This window comes from Canis lupus, chromosome 10 (genome assembly GCF_003254725.2).
Source record: "Canis lupus dingo isolate Sandy chromosome 10, ASM325472v2, whole genome shotgun sequence".
NCBI lineage: Eukaryota > Metazoa > Chordata > Mammalia > Carnivora > Canidae > Canis > Canis lupus.
Genome location: NC_064252.1, coordinates 41,583,410 through 41,604,736, shown reverse-complemented (window position 1 = coordinate 41,604,736; position 21,327 = coordinate 41,583,410).

The window sequence follows — 21,327 nt, the reverse complement described above, 5'->3', positions numbered from 1 at the left end:
ATAGGGATGAGACCCTGTCCGAGGATCATCTCTTAGATTATTTTTCAGCTTCAAAACTCTGTGATCTGAAACACCCATTTTGGTGAGGGTGGTGAAATTGGGAAGTCACTGATCTCAAGAGAAGGTGAGGTTGGTATTGTGATGCTCAGGGCCAGTTTAGTTACAGATATCCAAAGCCCTAAACATGTACCTGGCTTTTGACCCAGTGTTTCTGTTTCTAGGCATTTATTCTTTTTCTCAAAAGATTTTTATTTATTATTTATGAGAGACATACAGAGAGAGGCAGAGACATAGGCAAAGGGAGAAGCAGGCTCCCTGTGGGGAGCCCGATGTGGGACTCGATCCCAGGACTCTGGAATCATGCCCAGAGCCAAAAGCAGATACTCAACTACTGAGCCACCCAGGTGTCCTCTAGGCATTTACCCTTTTAAAAAAAAAATCCATTAGAACATTTTACTTTGGGATCCCTTGACTCAGCGGTTTGGAGCCTGCCTTCAGCTCAGGGTGTGGTCCTGGAGTCCTGGGGTCAAGTCGCACATCGGGATCCCTGCATGGAACCTGCTTCTCTTTCTGCCTGTGTGTCTCTCTCTCTCTCTCTGTCTCTCTCTCTTTCTCTGTCTCTCATGAATAAATAAAAATAGACATTTTACTTTTTTTTTTTTTTGGTCTTCCTGGAGGATTTATTTATTTTTTTTTATTATTATTTTTTTTTATTCTCAACAAGATACTGGCCAATAGGATCCAACAGTACATTAAGAAAATTATTCACCATGACATTTTACTTTAAAAGAATTTTATTTAAATTTATTTTATTTAAATTTATTTTATTTAAATTCAATTTGCCAACATTTAGTATATAACACCCAGTGCTCATCCCATCAAGTGCCTGTCACCCAGTTACCCCATCCCTCCACCCACCTCCCCTTCTGCAACCCTTTGTTTCCCAGAGTTAGGAGTCTCTCATGGTTTGTTTTCCTCTCTAATTTTGCCCACTCAGTTTCTCTCCTTTCCCTTATGGTCCTTTTCACTATTTCTTATATTCCACATATGAGTGAAACCATATGTTGATTGTCCTCCAGTTGACTTACTTCACCCAGTATAATACCCTCCAGTTCCATCCACATCAAAGCAAATGGTGGGTATTCGTGGTTTCTAATGGCTGAGTAATATCCCATTGTATACATAGACCACATCTTCTTTATCCATTCATCTTTCGATGGACACCGAGGCTCCTTCCACAGTTTGGCTATTGTGGACATTGCTGCTGTGAACACTGGGGTGCAGGTGTCCTGGTGTTTCACTGCGTCTCTATCTTTGGGGGTAAGTCCCCAGCAGTGCAATTGCTGGGTCGTAGGGTAGCTATTATTTTAACTCTTTGAGGAACCTCCACACAGTTTTCCAGAGTGGCTGCACCAGTTCACATTCACACCAACAGTGCAAGAGGGCTCCCCTTTATCCACATCCTCTCCAACATTTGTTGCTGTCTTCTTAATTTTCCCCATTCTCACTGGTGTGAGGTGGTATCTCATTGTGGTTTTGATTTGTATTTCCCTGATGGCAAGTGATGCGGAGCATTTTCTCATGTGCTTGTTGGCCATGTGTATGTCTTCCTTGGTGACATTTCTGTTCATGTCTTCTGCCCATTTCATGATTGGATTGTTTGTTTCTTGAGTGTTGAGTTCGATAAGTTCTTTAGATCTTGGATACTAGCCTTTTATCTGATATGTCATTTGCAAATATCTTCTCCCATTCTGTAGGTTGTCTTTTAGTTTTGCTGATTGTTTCCTTCACTGTGCAGAAGCTTTTTATCCTGATTAAGTCCCAATAATTCATTTTTGCTTTTGTTTCCCTTGCTTTCATAGATGTATCTTGTGAGAAGTTGCTGTGGCCAAGTTCAAAAAGGTTGCTGCCTGTGTTCTCCTCTAGGATTATGAAGGATTCTTGTCTCACATTTAGATCTTTAAACCATTTTAAGTTTATCTTTGTGTATGGTGTAAGAGAATGGTCTAGTTTCATTCTTCTGCACATGGCTGTCCAATTTTCCCAACACCACTTATTAAAGAGACTGTCCTTTTTGCTTTGTTGAAGATGAGTTGACCATAGAGTTGAGGGTCTTTCTGAGTTCTCTTCTCTGTTCCATTGATCTATGTGTCTTTTTTTTTTTTTGTCTCTAGGCATTTCTTCTTTTTCTTTTTTAAAAATATTTTATTTATTTATTCATGAGAGAGAGAGAAAGAGAGAGAAAGAGGGAGAAAAGCAGAGACACAGGCAGAGGGAGAAGCAGGCTCCATTCAGGGAGCCTGACGGGACTCGATCCCTGGTCTCCAGGATCACGCCCTGGGCTGAAGGCGGCGCTAAACTGCTGAGCCACCCGGGCGGCCCTCTAGACATTTATTCTTAAGAGAACTTATGTTGTATCAAATAGTTAGGTACAAGGATGTTGACTGCAGTATTACTTGAAATAGAGAAAAGTGTGAGTCTACCTATTTAGGGAATATTTAAATAAATTATGGTACCATTACCAAGCAGACTACTATGAAGACATTAAAAATATTATTTCCATAGGAATACTTTATGTAAAAAAAAAAAAGAAAATATTTTATGTCATCAGAAAATGCTCATGATATGCTAAGCAAAGAAGCAGGTAATACATAAATCTCATTTTGGGGGGAAATCACCAATATATAATACCATTTATAAAATTATAGAGCAAAGTGAGGACAATAGTCATCTCTGGCTGGAGGAATTAGAAGGGATTTTGGTTTTGTTTCACATATCTGTGTTTTTCCTAGGGCCATTGTGTGTGATTGCCTTAATTTAAAAAGCTATTTTAAAATAATTCTCTAAACTGGCTCCCGCAAAATATACGTTTACTCCTTAAACCATGCTCTATCCTTTTGCTTTCCAGATTGTAACCCAATAGTGCTTATCTATAAATTCAGGTTTGCCCAGAATACTGAGTTCAAAACAGCAAATGTGAATGGGCTCCGCTCTGGGTTTTGCTCTCAGGTCACCCAGATACAAGTGAAGGAGATAGATTCCCAACCACAAGCACAATCCAAGCCAGAGTGACATGGTCCTCAATAACTGTATTACCAGGATGTGGCTGAAAGGAAATTCCAAGTGGGCAGGATGCACAGAGCCTTCTCAGACAGAGGGGCATTGGAGAAAAAGCATTCCCTAGGTACATGATGGGGGGACAAATTGCTGCAGAGATGATGGAGGCACACACGGGGCTGTTCAAGTACCTGGTATATTTGGGAAAAATAAAAGATTTGAGTCCCAGTGTTGAGTAGCAACAGGAATATGTATGTATTGCAGAGAAATCTGGGAGGTCCCAGTCCTTACTGAATGTTTGGGGAAATTAGGGAAAGGCTTCTTCCCACTCTGACCAGACTGAGACTCAGCCTAGATGACTGATCTGGTGATTGGAGCATGAGTTGGATTTTAGTTTCAACTTGTTCCATCACCTGGGCGCACTTGTGCAGTGTATACAACCTAAGCAACTGTTCCTATAGCAACACTGTGAGGTTCAAAGGAAGCAACTAATTTCTCCACAGTCCCGCAGCTTCATTAGGAGCAGGGATATGTATCCAGAGTGAAGATTCTTAAGCAACGAATTTGGACATTATTTTATGGACTGTGTCAATCATCGTTGATTTTCTAGAAGGAAACTAAATTGAATGCCCTATGACTATGGCAAACATGGAGAATAATTAGGAAGCCATTGCAGCAGTCCTGGTGAGATGACAAAAGCCTGAATTGGGGTAACGTCAGTGGAGTACTAAAAGGAGTGGGTGAGCACAATGCCTATTATGTAGGAGGCATGCAAGGATTTGTAAGTTAGGTGAAGCAGGGTGGGCTGAGAAAAAAAGCCCACCTGAATGTAGGCCTGAAAGCCGCAGGTTAGTGCTGTTGGTTGCAGTTGTGGGAACCCATGAGAGTCCCTGGAGAGAGAAGTGATGGTAGGTCTGGAGAGCATGCCTGCATTTGAGCTGTAGGAGGAGAGGAGGGTCAGAGTGGAAATCCAAAAAGAGCCACTGGTGGTGGGAGGCTGGGCAAGAAGGGAGTAGGGTGTGGGTTGGAGTTTTGAAGAGGAAGTGGTCACAGCGTCAAATGGTCCCAGTGGAGGGCAGATGAGGATTGAGAGCATGCCACTTGAAAAGTCTTTCAGTTACCTTTTAATTAGCAGCTCAAGTAGGGCTTCTGGAAATCAGAACTGAAGCGTCCAAGGAGTGGGTGTGCAGTGGGGGTGGCGAAGGCTGGACTTGGGCCTTTGGGCAGGAAGGAAGGGGAAGTGGAGGGGGGCAGCTACACAGGAAAGTGAATGTAGGGGGAGGCTTCCATTAGGGCCTCTATGGAGACCGGTGGGGGAGCCCGTAGGCCCATACAAATGAGACGAGGCCGAAGCCTTTAAGAGGTAAGACTGCACTCAGGGCTGGAGGGATGGAGGGCTCACACCCAGCATCTTTTTCTATAGGTAGAAAGGAAAAAACACCTTTCTCAGGGAGGATTAGTGGGGTTGGGGGAGGGAGAACATGGGTGAAAATCCTGGAAATTTTGCTTTGGGAAAGACAGGGGGGTAGTGGCCCTTCAGATGGTGTCTGCTTCCTCAGAGGCGAGGAAAGGGGACCAGTGACGTGGACTGAGAGATTCCAAGATGGATTTTCCAGCCAAATGGCAGGTCCAGGAAGACGCTGTGGGAACATAAGGGCCACGAGTGGGGGGTGGCGGAGAAGGGTCCGTGGGGACCTGGCAGGCGTCCCCTGCAGCTGGGTAATGTGGCCCTGTGAATGCAAGACCTGAGAAGAGTGAACTGCTTTTTTGTGGTTGGTAAAGAGAAGCTTCTGTTCCTCTTACCCTTCCATTTCCAGCGCCCCTCGGGCTGGGAGGCCCCGGCCGCAGCAGGTGCCCGCCAAGGTGTCTGGGCCGTGAAATGGCAGGAGCGGCCCGATGTGCCAATGAGCGTTGTGCCCCCGCGTGGCCCAGTCACCGGTGGAGAAAACGGGTTTGGGGAGCGGGCGGAGGGGGGCACCTGTGAGCCGCCCCAGGTCCCTTGGCTGCGGGTGTGGGTGCCCACCGGCCTCCCCCGTCACCCCCAAATGATCCCAGAGGGCTCCTCTCGCCCAGGGCACATGGAGATTCGTCACTTTGCCCTCTCTGCGTCCCTCCTCGTCTCCAGCTGGTCCACGAGCACAGCCACCAGCCGCGGGAGGACGATCCCGACGATCCCCGATGACACCTGTCACACAGGCGATGCCTGACAAGTACAGGGGATCTGGGGCTGGCCTCGATCCGGGCCTCCTGGAGCTCGGCCACCCCAGCTCTGTGATTGCTCTTCCTCGGAGGCTGTGGCTGCTGCCCCGGGCTGGATCTTTTTGCCCTAAGATTTTCCCTTTTGATTTTTTTTTTTTTTTTTTGGTTCACTTTTCATTTCTGCCCTCCAATTCCACACCGGTCTGTTCTCTTTAGCCTCCTCACTACTCCCCAAACTCTGCCGCCACTTCACTTCTCCTCTTTTTCCTTTTTATTTATTTTTATTTTTAAATTTTTAAAAAGATTTTATTTATTTATTCATGAGAGATGCTGAGAGAGGCAGAGACACAGGCAGAGGGAGAAGCAGGCTCCCTGTGGGGAGCCCGATGAGGGACTCGATCCCAGGACCCCGGGATCACGCCCCTGAGTCGAAGGCAGATGCTCAACCACTGAGCCACCCAGGTGTTCCTCTCTTCTTCTCTTTGAAGGCTGAAGACCTCTTCCCCGCCTGGAATCTGTCTTTACCCTCTTTGGCTTCTGGCTGAAACCTCTGTCTTGAAACCCATGACCTCACAAGGTGGGTCTTGCGCTCTTCTAACATGACAATTCATGAATCTCATTTTTAGTAATGGGTGTTCTCACTCTTACTCATTTTCCCTGTGTTGGATCACACATTTCCAAGACCAGTTGCTGGGTGTTATCTTCCTCATTGAATTTCCTGGGTGGTCCCCAGTGACACTCTTCCAGCAACTGCTTGCTTCCCGTAGCACCTTCTCTGGATAAGATCTCTGGTTGTCTTTCCAGCTCCTGAACTCACACTTCCGCCCCCAGCTCTCTCTACCCTTCGAAACTTCTCTCGGGGCCACCAGCTTCTCTGGACTATCTGGAGGCTGCATTTTAGAATTTATATGTCTTGGAATCTCCCCCTTCCTCTCCCCCCCCCCCCCGCCCAAATTCTATTTCTTTGGCTGAAAAGCCAAATGACACACAGATGACGGCACCAGAAAGTGACAATTTCAAACACAGGGTATTAAACAGTGTAGGAGAATGACTCTGGATTTGAGACCAAAGAGTCTGGTAGTTTTATTATGGAGATTAGTAACTTTCCTTTCGGGAGGTGGGGGTTCATTTCTCCAGCTACATGACTTTCTCTGTGGGGTTTCTTTCTGCCCCTCCTACCGTCCCAAGGTGGCTGGAGCGGAATGATTCAGAGTTGGTGAAGCCGTGACGTCTCTGTGGTGCTGCTGGCCTTGGGGACGTGTGGCCCTCGGTGAAAATCAGCCTGCTGGGCGGGCGAAACCACTGCCATGGAAGCCAGGTGCAGTGTTAGAGACGTAGTGTTGAAAGGTCATCCACTGCCGGCTCCCGGGCCGACTCAGAAACCACATCCCTCTCGGTATGATACATAGTGTAGATCAAGTAACCACTGTGCTCCATGGCCCCAAGTCAGACGGAGCGGGGTGGTGGCCGCTGCCAGCTGGAGGAGGCCACTGTGTGACCCCAGCCCTTCAAGTCTGCCAACACAGCCAGCCACGTCTGTATTAGTCAGCTCTGGCTGCCGTAACAAAATACTGCAGACCGGGTGGTCTGTTTATCTATAAACAGACTTTTATTTTTGGACAGTCCTGGCGACTGCAAGGCCAAGATCAAGATGCTGGCTGCTTTGGTTTCTCCAGAAGCCGATCTCCTTGACCTGCAGATGGCCCCCTTCCCACCGTGTCCTCATGTTCTCACGTGGCTTTTCCTCGGCATGCACCCATTCCTGATGTCTCTCTCCTAATGGTCACATTTAGTCATATTGGGTTGGGGCCCAGCCACATGACATCATTTAATCTTAATTACCCCTTTCAAGGTCCTCTTTCCAAATACTGTCACATTCCAAGGTGTCCTGGGGGTAGGATTTCAACCTATGAATTGTGGGGGGGCAAAGTTTAACCAGAATACCATCCTTTTTTTTTTTTTTAAGGTTTTATTTATTTATTTATTCATGAGAGACAGAGAGAGAGAGAGAGAGAGGCAGAGACACAGGCAGAGGGGGAAGCAGGCTCCAAGCAGGAGCCCGATGTGGGACTCGATCCCGGAACTCTAGGATCACGTCCTGAGCCAAAGGCAGATGCTCAACCACTGAGCCACCCGGGTGCCTCAACCAGAATGCCATCTATTAGCAGAATCAAGAAGATGGACATACGTAGCAGAGTGGCACAGTGGGGGTAAAAGGCGAACCCAGGGGTTAAGAGATTGAAACCACCCTCTGCTATGGTTCCGCTTTACCTTGAGGACTGGAAGCTGAGTGAAACAAACCAGTCATGAAAGGACAAAAACTATATGATCCCACTTATATGAGGGACCTAGAAGTGTCAGTTGCATAGAGATAGAAATTAGAACAGTGGTTGCTGGGCACAGGGAAGGTGAACAGGAAGTTATTATCTAATGGGTACAGAGTCTGGAGGTAAAATAATTCCGGGAGATGGATGGTGGTGATGGTGGTACAATAGCATGAAAGTACTTAATACCACTGAACTGTATACCCGAAAGAAGCTCAAATGGGAAATTTTACTTTATGCATATTTTATCACAATAACAAGAAAAACAGCGTGAGCCGAGGCGACCAGGATTTCAGCACCTGTAGCCTCTGCCCCACTCCTGCCCCGACCATTATTTTACTGTATCAAGCTGCAATTTATGTATTTATTTATTTTTAAAGATTTTTATTTATTTATTTATTCATGAGAGACACAGAGAGGCAGAGACACAGGCAGAGAGAAAGCAGACTCCCTGTGGGGAGCCCGATGTGGGCCTTGATCCCAGGACCCCAGGATCATGCCCATCTGTCTGAGGCAGACAGATGCTCAACCACTGAGCTGCCCAGGTGTCCCCAAGCTATAGTTTTTTGACCTACAAAAGCAGGATAATATTTCCTACTGTCTGATAAGGGAGATAAGGTAAGGGGTTAGTAAAGCCTTTGTCACATAATGAGCAGTCAGCAGGTGACAGCTAATAATAGTTACAATAATAGAAGAATAGAAAATTCGATGTTCCAGGGTATGGCGGCATTTCCTTTTGAGTGATTTGCTTCAAGATGGGGTCAGTGAGCAAGCACCACGTGGGCTCAGAGACTAAAGCCTCTAGGCCTGGAAGGCCCTCCAGAGAGTTTCAAGGGAGTCATATTTTCAGCATTCTCGATATTTCTTCATGCGTGCAGTCAAGTTAAGCAGATGCAGGAAGAACATGCTAGAATCACAAAAACACTGTCAGTCCTTGTCTTGTTTCTCAGCTTCTGGCTACTATCACAGCTTGGGGTAGATCCTTGAAAGCCCTGGCCCTGCTGCTGGCTGCTAGGCCAGTCTGGAGGCTGGTCATACATGGAACCTCGGCCTCAGGCCGGGCATCCTGCCAGCAAACGGGGCCTTTGGAGCACCTCATCAGCCCAGACCTGGGCCTGGCTCTCCTGCTCCCCCACCCTGGGGTAGCGCACAACTTGAACCCTGAGCTGTTTTGTTATCCCAGGCCTAAGCTGATGCCTGTTACTGTCACCTCATCCAGAGTTCCCTAAAAGCTGGCCCAGGGCCTGGACACAATTCCCTCTTAGACATTTATTGGGATATAATAATATTTAATTGCTCATAGTAAGAATGCAGCCCAGAGCTTCCCCTTGGTGCTAGAGGAGTGATTTCTAAACACGAGTTTAGAAATCTGTAGATTTCTGTACCAAAGAGCATCTGTACCAAAGCTTGAGGATTTAAATTCTTTTGGCCACCCATATGTTTAAATTTTAAAAGGGGGGGGGAAGGAAAATAGAAAAAGAGCAATAAGACGTTTAAAAGTGAAAAATAAAGTTTGAGGATTGTTATTCCAGAGGCCGACCATCCTGGGGGAAGACGAATGGGGGCCGGGTTGCAGAGTCAGGCTTTTCTGAGATCTGTCTCACTGTTTGTCTTCATAAGAGTTGGCACCGCTGTGGGGAACCTAGGTAAGCACTGGCCGCTGGTTCCTCCCTGCAGTGCTCGGGTCCATCCAAATTTCCAGCTTCCATTCAGGGCATGCTGAGCCCAGCTCTGCTCACTGGTCGCAGATTGGCTGGTCCAGGGGAATCTCCAGGTTTCTCGGCCCTGCTTACCCTGCCTTCTCTCATCTGTCCACTGCTTTAGGCTTGTTGATGCCTCTGGCTTCACACTTCATTCACATTTTCCTTATTAACGTTTTTGGACCAGGTAACCTGGCTGGGACTATAAGGACAATTGCTTTAGTAGAGACTCTAGGAGGCTGCATTTGGGACTGAACCCCAAATACCACACCTAACAGAGACCCTGACAGCATCTGCACAGCATGACTGGGCAGGTCTTGCAGGCCTTCCAGCCTCCTGTCCTCCTTGGGTCAGGAGTGGCTTCAGTACCTCAGGGTAAGAGGCCTTTCCCAGGTCCATTGACTTCCACTGCCAGGGATGAGGAGGGGACCCATGTGTTTGGAGTAAGACCATCTCTTCCCCTGCCTCCACGCCTCTTGGCCTGGCTCCCAGCTTTCCCATCTCCCTAGTTCAAGGCCTCACCTCCATCCACTGCCTTGAGACCCCAAGTCTCAGCCTCTCACGCTTTCACCCCGACCTGAGTCAGTTGCTGGAATACCACATACCCCAGATCTCCCTGTTTCCCACAGTCTGTTACCCATGCTTCCCCAAACCCCATGAATCTTCAATTCTGTTGCTTTCTCTTGCCCCTCCTTAACCCTTGAAGACCTTTCCTGGTTTCTCTGGAACTCATCTTCATCTCTGTTAAAGAAAAAAATGATTGAATGTCACTTGTTCAAGATGGTAAGGCAGACTTAATTCAGGACCGTCTGCAGTGGGGGAGTAGATGGCGTTCAGCCTCTAACACAGCAAGGGTAAGTGGGGCCTTAGAGCCAGGGAGTAGGGTAGAGGTCAGTGGGTGGAAAATTATTAAGAGGAAATTTCAGGATCCAGGGGGGTTCTGGCTAATCTTGTTGAAGGCAGGCCTAAGGGGGCTCAGTCAGCATTCTGGGAAGAGTGCAGGGTGGCCAACCTGGATAGATTTTGAGGTGGTCAGATATTGAAGGCAGGGGGTTTCTTGTTAAATTGAGAAAGCTGGGTTCTTGCTAAAACTGGATTTCACAGGGCAGTGTACACACGGGCCCAGGAGAAGATTCTGTGACTAGAGTTGGATGCAGCAAAGAGGCTTTCTCATGCTCAATGATGTACCCTGGCTCAGAAGCTCCTCTGTGATCTCACTAACCAGCCAGAAGATGCAAATCAAAACCATGTTGAGCTATCACCTCACTCCTACTGTGATGACCACTACCCAAAACAACAACAAAAAAAAATGATGTGTGTTGGCATAAATTGGAACCCCATGCCTATTGGTGGGAATGTGAGATGGTATAAGGCCACTGTGGAAAATGGAATGAAAGTTCCAGAATTAAAAATAGTTTCAAGCCTTAGGTCAAGTCAATAGGCTGATAAACTCCTCTAAATTTATATTTCTGGCCTGGACTTCTCCCCTGAGATCCAAACTGTCTACTCAACATTGCCACTTGGATATTTATTTATTTTTAAAGATTTTATTTATTTATTCATGACAGACATACAGAGAGAGGCAGAGATATAGGCAAAGGGCAAAGCAGGCTCCTTGTGGGGAGCCCAAAGTGTGAGCCTGGGATCACACCCTGAGCCAAAGGCAGATGCTCAACCACTGAGCCACCCAGGTGTCTCACCACTTGATATTTAATTAATACTTCAGACTTAACATATTTAGAACAGCCCCTCTCCAAATCTCCCCTCCCTACAGCCCTTCTTACCTCCTTGGAGGCTGTTCCATCTTTTCAAGTGCTCAGGCTAAGAGTGTAGGGTCTCCCTTCCCTTCTTTCTTGCCCTCACACTCAGACCCAATCCAATGGCATATCTTGTTGGTTTACTTTCACGTTCTATCTGGAATGGAACCACTTCTCGTGATCCCCACCACATCACCCAGATCCCAGTCTGCCATCTAGATGACTACAGTCCCCGCTGCTGGTCCTGCTTCCACTCTTGACCCCTCCCTAAGCTATGAGCCAAAGTAGCAATTTTAATACCTGGTTGAGATGTTATTTATTTATTTATTTATTTATTTATTTATTTGCTGGTTGAGATTTTAGATAACACTCCTCAAGCCTCTAAAGGCTTGCCGTCCCAACCGTAAAAGCTAAATGAAGTCCTTAGGGTAGCCAGCAAGACCTCCCATTGTGCTTCGGTCAGCTTGTGATACACTTCCTGCTTTTCTCTTCCTCCCTGCCCCCCTTCCTTTCTGCTCCAGCCTCACTGGACTCCTCCCTGTGGCTTGAACATTCTGAGTCCCTTAGCATCAAGGCTTTTGCATATGCTGTTCCTCCTGCCTGGAGTGCTATTCACCCCGTTATCCTTGTGGTTTACTTCCTTATTTTCTCTGGTCTCCCTCAAATGTCATCTTCTCAGTGGGGTCTCCTCTGGCTCTTGTATCTAAAATGAATCATCTTCCCCTAGGTTCAACACACACACACACACACACACACACACACTCCCTATTTCTTTTTCACTGCTTTTTTTTAAATTTATTTTTTATTGGTGTTCAATTTACTAACATACAGAATAACCCCCAGTGCCCGTCACCCATTCACTCCCACCCCCCGCCCTCCTCCCCTTCTACCACCCCTAGTTCGTTTCCCAGAGTTAGCAGTCTTTACGTTCTGTCTCCCTTTCTGATATTTCCCACACATTTCTTCTCCCTTCCCTTATATTCCCTTTCACTATTATTTATATTCCCCAAATGAATGAGAACATATAATGTTTGTCCTTCTCCGACTGACTTACTTCACTCAGCATAATACCCTCCAGTTCCATCCACGTTGAAGCAAATGGTGGGTATTTGTCATTTCTAATAGCTGAGTAATATTCCATTGTATACATAAACCACATCTTCTTTATCCATTCATCTTTCGTTGGACACCGAGGCTCCTTTCACAGTTTGGCTATCGTGGCCATTGCTGCTATAAACATTGGGGTGCAGGTGTCCCGGCATTTCACTGCATCTGTATCTTTGGGGTAAATCCCCAACAGTGCAATTGCTGGGTCGTAGGGTAGGTATATTTTTAACTCTTTGAGGAACCTCCACACAGTTTTCCAGAGTGGCTGCACCAGTTCACATTCCCACCAACAGTGTAAGAGGGTTCCCTTTTCTCCGCATCCCCTCCAACATTTGTTGTTTCCTGCCTTTTTAATTTGCCCCATTCTCACCGGTGTGAGGTGGTATCTCATTGTGGTTTTGATTTGTATTTCCCTGATGGCAAGTGATGCAGAGCATTTTCTCATATGCATGTTGGCCATGTCTATGTCTTCCTCTGTGAGATTTCTCTTCATATCTTTTGCCCATTTCATGATTGGATTGTTTGTTTCTTTGGTGTTGAGTTTAAGAAGTTCTTTATAGATCTTGGAAACTAGCCCTTTATCTGATATGTCATTTGCAAATATCTTCTCCCATTCTGTAGGTTGTCTTTGAGTTTTGTTGACTGTATCCTTTGCTGTGCAAAAGCTTCTTATCTTGATGAAGTCCCAATAGTTCATTTTTGCTTTTGTTTCTTTTGCCTTCGTGGATGTATCTTGCAAGAAGTTACTGTGGCCGAGTTCAAAAAGGGTGTTGCCTGTGTTCTTCTCTAGGATTTTGATGGAATCTTGTCTCACATTTAGATCTTTCATCCATTTTGAGTTTATCTTTGTGTATGGTGAAAGAGAGTGGTCTAGTTTCATTCTTCTGCATGTGGATGTCCAATTTTCCCAGCACCATTTATTGAAGAGACTGTCTTTCTTCCAATGGATAGTCTTTCCTCCTTTATCGAATATTAGTTGACCATAAAGTTGAGGGTCCACTTCTGGGTTCTCTATTCTGTTCCATTGATCTATGTGTCTGTTTTTGTGCCAGTACCACATTGTCTTGATGACCACAGCTTTGTAGTACAACCTGAAATCTGGCATTGTGATGCCCCCAGATATGGTTTTCTTTTTTAAAATTCCCCTGGCTATTTGGGGTCTTTTCTGATTCCACACAAATCTTAAAATAATTTGTTCTAACTCTCTGAAGAAAGTCCATGGTATTTTGATAGGGATTGCATTAAACGTGTATATTGCCCTGGGTAACATTGACATTTTCACAATATTAATTCTGCCAATCCATGAGCATGGAATGAGAATGAAGATACAACCGTTCAAAATCTTTGGGATGCAGCAAAAGCAGTCCTAAGGGGGAAATACATCGCAATACAAGCATCCATTCAAAAACTGGAAAGAACTCAAATACAAAAGCTAACCTTACACATAAAGGAGCTAGAGAAAAAACAGCAAATAGATCCTACACCCAAGAGAAGAAGGGAGTTAATAAAGATTCGAGCAGAACTCAACGAAATCGAGACCAGAAGAATTGTGGAACAGATCAACAGAACCAGGAGTTGGTTCTTTGAAAGAATTAATAAGATAGATAAACCATTAGCCAGCCTTATTAAAAAGAAGAGAGAGAAGACTCAAATTAATAAAATCATGAATGAGAAAGGAGAGATCATTACCAACACCAAGGAAATACAAACGATTTTAAAAACATATTATGAACAGCTATACGCCAATAAATTAGGCAATCTAGAAGAAGTGGACGCATTCCTGGAAAGCCACAAACTACCAAAACTGGAACAGGAAGAAATAGAAAACCTGAACAGACCAATAGCCAGAGAGGAAATTGAAGCAGTCATCAAAAACCTCCCAAGACACAAGAGTCCAGGGCCAGATGGCTTCCCAGGGGAATTTTATCAAACGTTTAAAGAAGAAACCATACCTATTCTCCTAAAGCTGTTTGGAAAGATAGAAAGAGATGGAGTACTTCCAAATTCGTTCTATGAGGCCAGCATCACCTTAATTCCAAAACCAGACAAAGACCCCACCAAAAAGGAGAATTACAGACCAATATCCCTGATGAACATGGATGCAAAAATTCTCAACAAGATACTGGCCAATAGGATCCAACAGTACATTAAGAAAATTATTCACCATGACCAAGTAGGATTTATCCCTGGGACACAAGGCTGGTTCAACACCCGTAAAACAATCAATGTGATTCATCATATCAGCAAGAGAAAAACCAAGAACCATATGATCCTCTCATTGGATGCAGAGAAAGCATTTGACAAAATACAGCATCCATTTCTGATCAAAACTCTTCAGAGTGTAGGGATAGAGGGAACATTCCTCGACATCTTAAAAGCCATCTATGAAAAGCCCACAGCAAATATCATTCTCAATGGGGAAGCACTGGGAGCCTTTCCCCTAAGATCAGGAACAAAACAGGGATGTCCACTCTCACCACTGCTATTCAACATAGTACTGGAAGTCCTAGCCTCAGCAATCCTACAACAAAAAGACATTAAAGGCATTCAAATTGGCAAAGAAGAAGTCAAACTCTCCCTCTTCGCCGATGACATGATACTCTACATAGAAAACCCAAAAGTCTCCACCCCAAGATTGCTAGAACTCATACAGCAATTCGGTAGCGTGGCAGGATACAAAATCAATGCCCAGAAATCAGTGGCATTTCTATACACTAACAATGAGACTGAAGAAAGATAAATTAAGGAGTCAATCCCATTTACAATTGCACCCAAAAGCATAAGATACCTAGGAATAAACCTAACGAAAGATGTAAAGGATCTATACCCTCAAAACTATAGAACACTTCTGAAAGAAATTGAGGAAGACACAAAGAGATGGAAAAATATTCTTTTTCACTGCTTAATTCTCATTTCACTCTTTAGTACTCATCACTTTCCAAAATCCAATTATCTTATTTATTCATGGTTTCCACTAATCTGTGAGGGTGGAGGGGTTTGTGTCTTATTCACTAGACACACCCTAGAATGGTGCCTGGCCTTCAGTAAGTTTTGATGAATGAATAGGTAGAAAGATGGATGGATAGATGGATGGATGGATGGATGGTCATTAACTTGCTACCCATGCACCAGATCTGAACTTCATCACCAGCTTTTTGTTTGGACACTTGAACAAAGGTTAAGGATGCTACCTGCACCATGATTAGTGGAATGCTACTAATTAAGTATCAAAACAGAAATTTCTTTAGGCTGGAATCACAGGCAGAGTCCTGAAAATAGTTATTGCCTCTTTGCCCCTCATCCAAGTCCTTCACAAACCAAGATTCACATACCTCTGAGTCACCTGCTACTTCCTTATTTTACCTCCCTGCTCACTTTTTCTCCCACTGCTACCCCCTTCCCCAGGCCAGCCCTTTTCACTGTGAGCTCTGGATCTCTGTCCAGAGAATGACTCATTCATTCATTCATCCCACACATTATCTATTGAGCTCCTATTGTGTGGGGTTACAATAATGAAGATATGACATACAGTTCCCAGCCTCTTGGAGCTCTCAGTCTAGAAAAAACAGATTTTGAACAAATTACGCATTTGAAGGGTGATGGAATAGGGAAAATATCCCAAGCTATACAGAAAAGGAAATAGTCTGAGTCTTGATTCCTCTGGAAATCATTTAAGCTGAATGCTAAGGATCCGAGGAAGGACCTAGTTGTGAGGTGCTGGGGGAATGGGAGAGAGGACAGAAAGAGTGGTTACTGTTCCACTGTTGATACACTGCCTTCACCCCTGAATTCTTCAGAGAACATTATTTATAGTTCTTGGACTTAGCTTATACCTTATAGCTTATACCTATACTTATTTCCTCTGAATACACCCTGTCTCTTGTGGGGGCTTCTTCATCTTCCCCTTTTCATGTCTCTAAGAGGAGAAGATGGTGGTCTTTTGTATTCAAATGGCAATTGCTGTTTGCAAGCAACCAACCACAAGTCAAACTGAGCATTCTCACTTCTCCTAGCATTTCTTTCCAGCCCGCAGTGTGCTGCCCATGCCATCCTCAACACCTCTGAAATCACTTTCAATAATGTCATTAGTGACTACAGTGGTGGCTAATGGAAACCTCCCCATCCTTCTCCATCTTTCCCTCCCTGTGTAAGTGCCATTCCCCCTCTTGCCCACCAGGAAGGAGTTCAAGCTCCCCAGGGCTCTGTCTTTGCCTTTGCATTCTTGCTCTGTGCTCTCTTCCTGAGTGACCCCAATCATCCCCATGACTTGACTACAATTTGTATTTCAAGAAAATCCAAGTTCAGAGATCTAGCCCATAATTTCACTGATTTATATTTCTAACATCTCCATGTCAAGACAGCACCTCAAAATTAGCACGTCCAAAGGTGAAACTACCATTCCTTTCCACTAACTGGTCTTCTTCCAATATTTGGTATCTCTGTGAATAGTTCTCCACCATTCCACCTTGCTTGAGGGGTATCCCCCAAACTCCTCCCCTCTTTTCCTTCCAATGCAAAATAAATAAATAAACCTAATTGATTCTGCTCTTAAACGTTCTCCTCCTTCTTACTCCATTCTAAAACTCATTTTATACATTTGAGCCTTTTCTACTACTTGGTGGGAGTGATTGTAGGAGCCTTCTAACTGGTATCTCTCCTTCTCATTGGTCACCTCTGATCCTTTATGCTGTTAACCATAAAAAATTAGAACCTAAACTGACACTTGTATTTAATTACAATGAAGATTGGTTTCTTAGCACTATGGATGAAGTGAGAACTCTTCCCTATTTCTCTTTTCTTTATCTACATTTATTCCCTCTGCACACTTCTTTCTTTCTTTTTATTTCTTAAATAAAAGAGACGGGAAGAGAGAGACGGGAAATGAGAGATGGGAAGAGAGAGAGAGAGAGAGGCAGAGACACAGGCAGAGGGAGAAGCAGGCTCCATTCAGGGAGCCCACCCAATGAGGGACTTGATCCCAGGACTCCAGGATCACACCCTGAGCCAAGGACAGACATTCAACTGTCCCTGCACACCTCTTTCTCTTCAACTATAATCCCTTGGGTCACTGTTATTCCTTGAATATTCTACTGAGTAGAATAAACACAGAAATAAATAATGCAATAGATATGTACCCTCTGTAAAACATTTAAAATCAAATTAAAAGGAAAAAGCTTAAATTCTGTTTATGTATTTCTCTTAGAAAACCTATGTTTAGGGCACCTGGGTGGCTCAGTCAGTTAAGTATCTGCCTTCAGCTTAGGTCATGATCCCAGGATCCTGAGATTGAGTCCTGCGTCAGGATCCCCACTAAGTGGGGAGTCTGCTTCTCCCTCAACCCCTCTCCCCTGCTCATTCTCTCTCTGTCTCATGTTCACCATCTTTCTTTTAAATAAAATTTTAAAAATCTTTAAAAAAATTAGTCTTTAGATAACCTACTTTTAAAGAATTGGGAGCCATTCCTGAACATGCTAGAATTTTATTTGAGGATGCTATCAGGTAAGAGCGCTCAAATTGCTACCTGCCTCATTCCCAATATACTATTTTCTTCTTGTATCTTTTTATGTTGTATTCTTTGTCACATACTTTCTATATTTAGTTGTGATGTTTTGTTATTTTAACAAAAGATGACAATTCAACTAAGTTTTAAATTTTGTTTTAAAAAACAGTAAATTAATTTTTCAACATTTCTTTCAGTAATTAATTCATCTGTAACATCTTCTTTGCTTTGTACTTTATTCTAAGCATGTAAAATATCTCCTTACAGCATTGGGTCAATGTATTATTATTTTCAAGCATTTTGTGTTGAAGAAAATTCAGAAAATGCTGACCTACAGAACTCTGAGACCCTCTGTCATTTCCAGAAACATGTTAACTTTTTGCTTCCAAAAGCATTTCTTGAATAGTCTATTCTGTGGGGTACATATTTATACTTCTCTAAGCATAGGTGTTTTTCTTCAGACATCTTATCTGTCTCTGCAAATGCTGTCAATACATCTGTCTTGGCACAGAAAGTTCTAGAGAGCAGGAAACTTGCATGTGGTGTATTTTCATAACATGTCTAGATCGGTGATCTACTCAGGGTTACTGGGCATCAGTTACAAACATAAGGCCAACATGGTGCAGATAACGTTACTGATTAGACAATCAATACCCTATTTCCTTATTCTATAACCAAAGGCACTTACTTAAAAGACAGGTGAGGGATCCCTGGGTGGCGCAGCGGTTTGGCGCCTGCCTTTGGCCCAGGGCGCGATCCTGGAGACCCGGGATCGAATCCCACATCGGGCTCCCGGTGCATGGAGCCTGCTTCTCCCTCTGCCTGTGTCTCTGCCTCTCTCTCTCTCTCTCTCTATGTGACTATCATAAATAAATAAAATTTAAAAAAAAAAAAAAAGACAGGTGAGAAGTAGACAGTAAACACAAAGATTTGGGAGACAGTGTCAATCACAAGAGCAGAATTTGGAGTCCAGATGATTGAGCTTTGGCTCAATCCTTGCTTTTCTACTTAATGATGTGACTGCTACCTCTAAGTGCCTCAGTTTCCTACACCAGAATGGTGTTAATCTCTGTTTCTTAATCTCAGAATTGTCTTTAGCATACAAATGTGCTAATATATTATAAAGACTTAGCTCAGGGCCTGGAACATAGAAAGTTTTCAAAAAAATGGCAGCCACTCTCAGGCAACTGTTAACATCCTCTTTCTCCATTGATTTCTTTTGTAAGAAGCTGCAGAATTCTCTTTGTGTTTAACTAGCATATGTAGAAATATCGAGTGCATTGATTTCAACAGCTACGGTGTGATCACAGTGAAAATGTTAATTCCTCCCTTGGGGCTCTGTTGAATACTCAGGTGTAGCTTAAGAGCCAACATATCTGGTTCTATAGGAGATGCTCCCAATGGCTGTGGATCTTCTCAACTTTCCCTGGAAGGCACATGTCATGGTGATCAATGTGCTGATGGCACCGCATATCAGCTAAACTCTTGTCTTCATATCATAGGCTTTCTGACTCTAAAGAAGGTAGCAGGAAGTCACTCGTTCAATTCCCTAGTTCTTGGAAAGACTACTTCCATAGGTGTGGAGATTGGAAAGTAGACATGAGAGACATCTATACTCCTCAGACTTCTCTTCTTTGCAAGTTCTCAGATAAGATGGAATCCATTGAAAGATTGACCTAGTAGTAAATCTCTAAAACTGACTCCTCTAGTTGAACATGAGGTGCTCTGTTGGAAATTAAGAAATGAGGGCAGCCTTTTTGTCCATTTAAATCTTTTTTAAAAGTTTCAATCATATTATTCTGTGAAGACAGTGACTGCCAACTCATCTAGGTTTCATACCTCAGAGTACACTCAAGTGACCTCACTCAAGAAAAAAAAAAGGTCTGTTCCAAGATAACTACTCATTTTCTGGAGGAAGTGGGGCTGGAAACATCTTGGGAATTAAAAAAGTAAGAAAGAAAGAAAGAAAGAAAGAAAGAAAGAAAGAAAGAAAGACATATACTATTACATATAAAAGAGTAGTTATTATTTGTGGTACTTTTATTATGGGCCAAGCATTTTATATTTATATTTTCTCATGCAATATTACAATAACCTTAGGAAATTGTAATAGTTACCTCCATCTTACAGATAAGGAAACTGAGGTTTTGAGATGTTAAATATCTGAGGTTTGGAGATGCTAAATAACTTGCCCAAGATTATATTGCTGGTAAGCAGTAGGGGAGTTTCATGTACGGGTTGTCTGGCCTCAAAAGTCTGTTCCTAACCGCTGTGCTTATCTGGTTTCTGGGTCCTTATGTGGTCATCTGAGGCCTTGAGTTCCTTAAGACATTTCCTGTTAGATTTTGCAGGGTATGCTCTCCCTCGAGGTAACAAATCGGTTGGGCAGTTTGCTGATATGATGTGATCAGGGGATGTGATATAATGTAATTTGCATAGATGGTGGGGACATTTAAAAAAATCCGAAAAGGGAAAAAAAAGCCAAAAAAAAATAAGCTCTAAAAGAAGTTTTAACTGTATTAGTAAAACAGCTTGGAATTGTCTTGGAATTTCTTGTTTGGTAAACATAACAGAAGCATCATTACCAGCTCACATAGCTGGCACTACATCTAGTGCCTTGGCCTTGCAAGAGGACACATTCGTGTAAGAGGGCTTTGTGTCCATTCTTAAGTTCAGTGACAGAGTTTAAATCACTATTAGATGAGATCAATTCCTAAAAGCCCTCTTCTTTACTAGGAAAGGAAAGATATAGATATCTATCTATCTATCTATCATCTATCTATCTATCTATATTTATTTATTTACACATACAGAAAGAGAGAGAGAGAGAGAGAGAGTCAAATAGCCCCAGTGGGGTTTAAAGTTCTTGTTTTGGAGCACCTGGGTGGCTCCGTGGTCAAGCATCTGCCTTTGGCTCAGGGTGTAATCCCAGGGTCCTGGGATTGAGTCCTGCATCGGGGTCCCTGCGGGGAGCCTGCTTCTCCCTCTGCCTACATCTCTGCCTCTCTCTCTGTCTCTCATGAATAAAGAAATAAAATCCTAAAAAAAAACACCTCTATAAATTCTTGTTTTATTTTTGGAGTGCATGCATCATGGAATTCTTGTATTTGAAGGGGCTGATGGTGTAATCTAAGGAGTTTCTTCTTCTTCACGCAAGTACATATTGTGCTAAAACAGACTAACCTTCCTGGAGTTACTTTGTAGATGGACGCTCTCCAGGGCAGCAGTATCATCTGTGTGGCGTGCTGGGACCTCTTGGGGATTCATTTCCTCATCCCTGGATCTTTCTTTGAAGACGTCATCCCACTATCCTCTTGGCATGCTTACCAGGAGGACATTCCACGACTGTTTCTGTGTTCTCTGGTACCATGAAACCCTTCAAAAAAATTTAAAATATTCTCTGACCCCCAGATCTGTCTACATGTGTGTAAACCATGTTGTCTGTATCTAGGTGAGGATTTCCCAGATGTGACGTGGTCCCCATCTTGAGTTTAAGAGAGCACTCCTGGCAGTTCTGAACTCTGGGATCCCTCCCAGGTGGCCATCCTAGTCTACTCCTGGATCCTGCATTTCTCCCCTTCATAGTTGTCTCTGGGTCAAGGGCATGTCCTGGTCTTCAGGAATAGTTAGATCCAGTGCATCTCCCTTCCCTTTTATAAAGGTCTATCCTCTCCTTTAAGGTC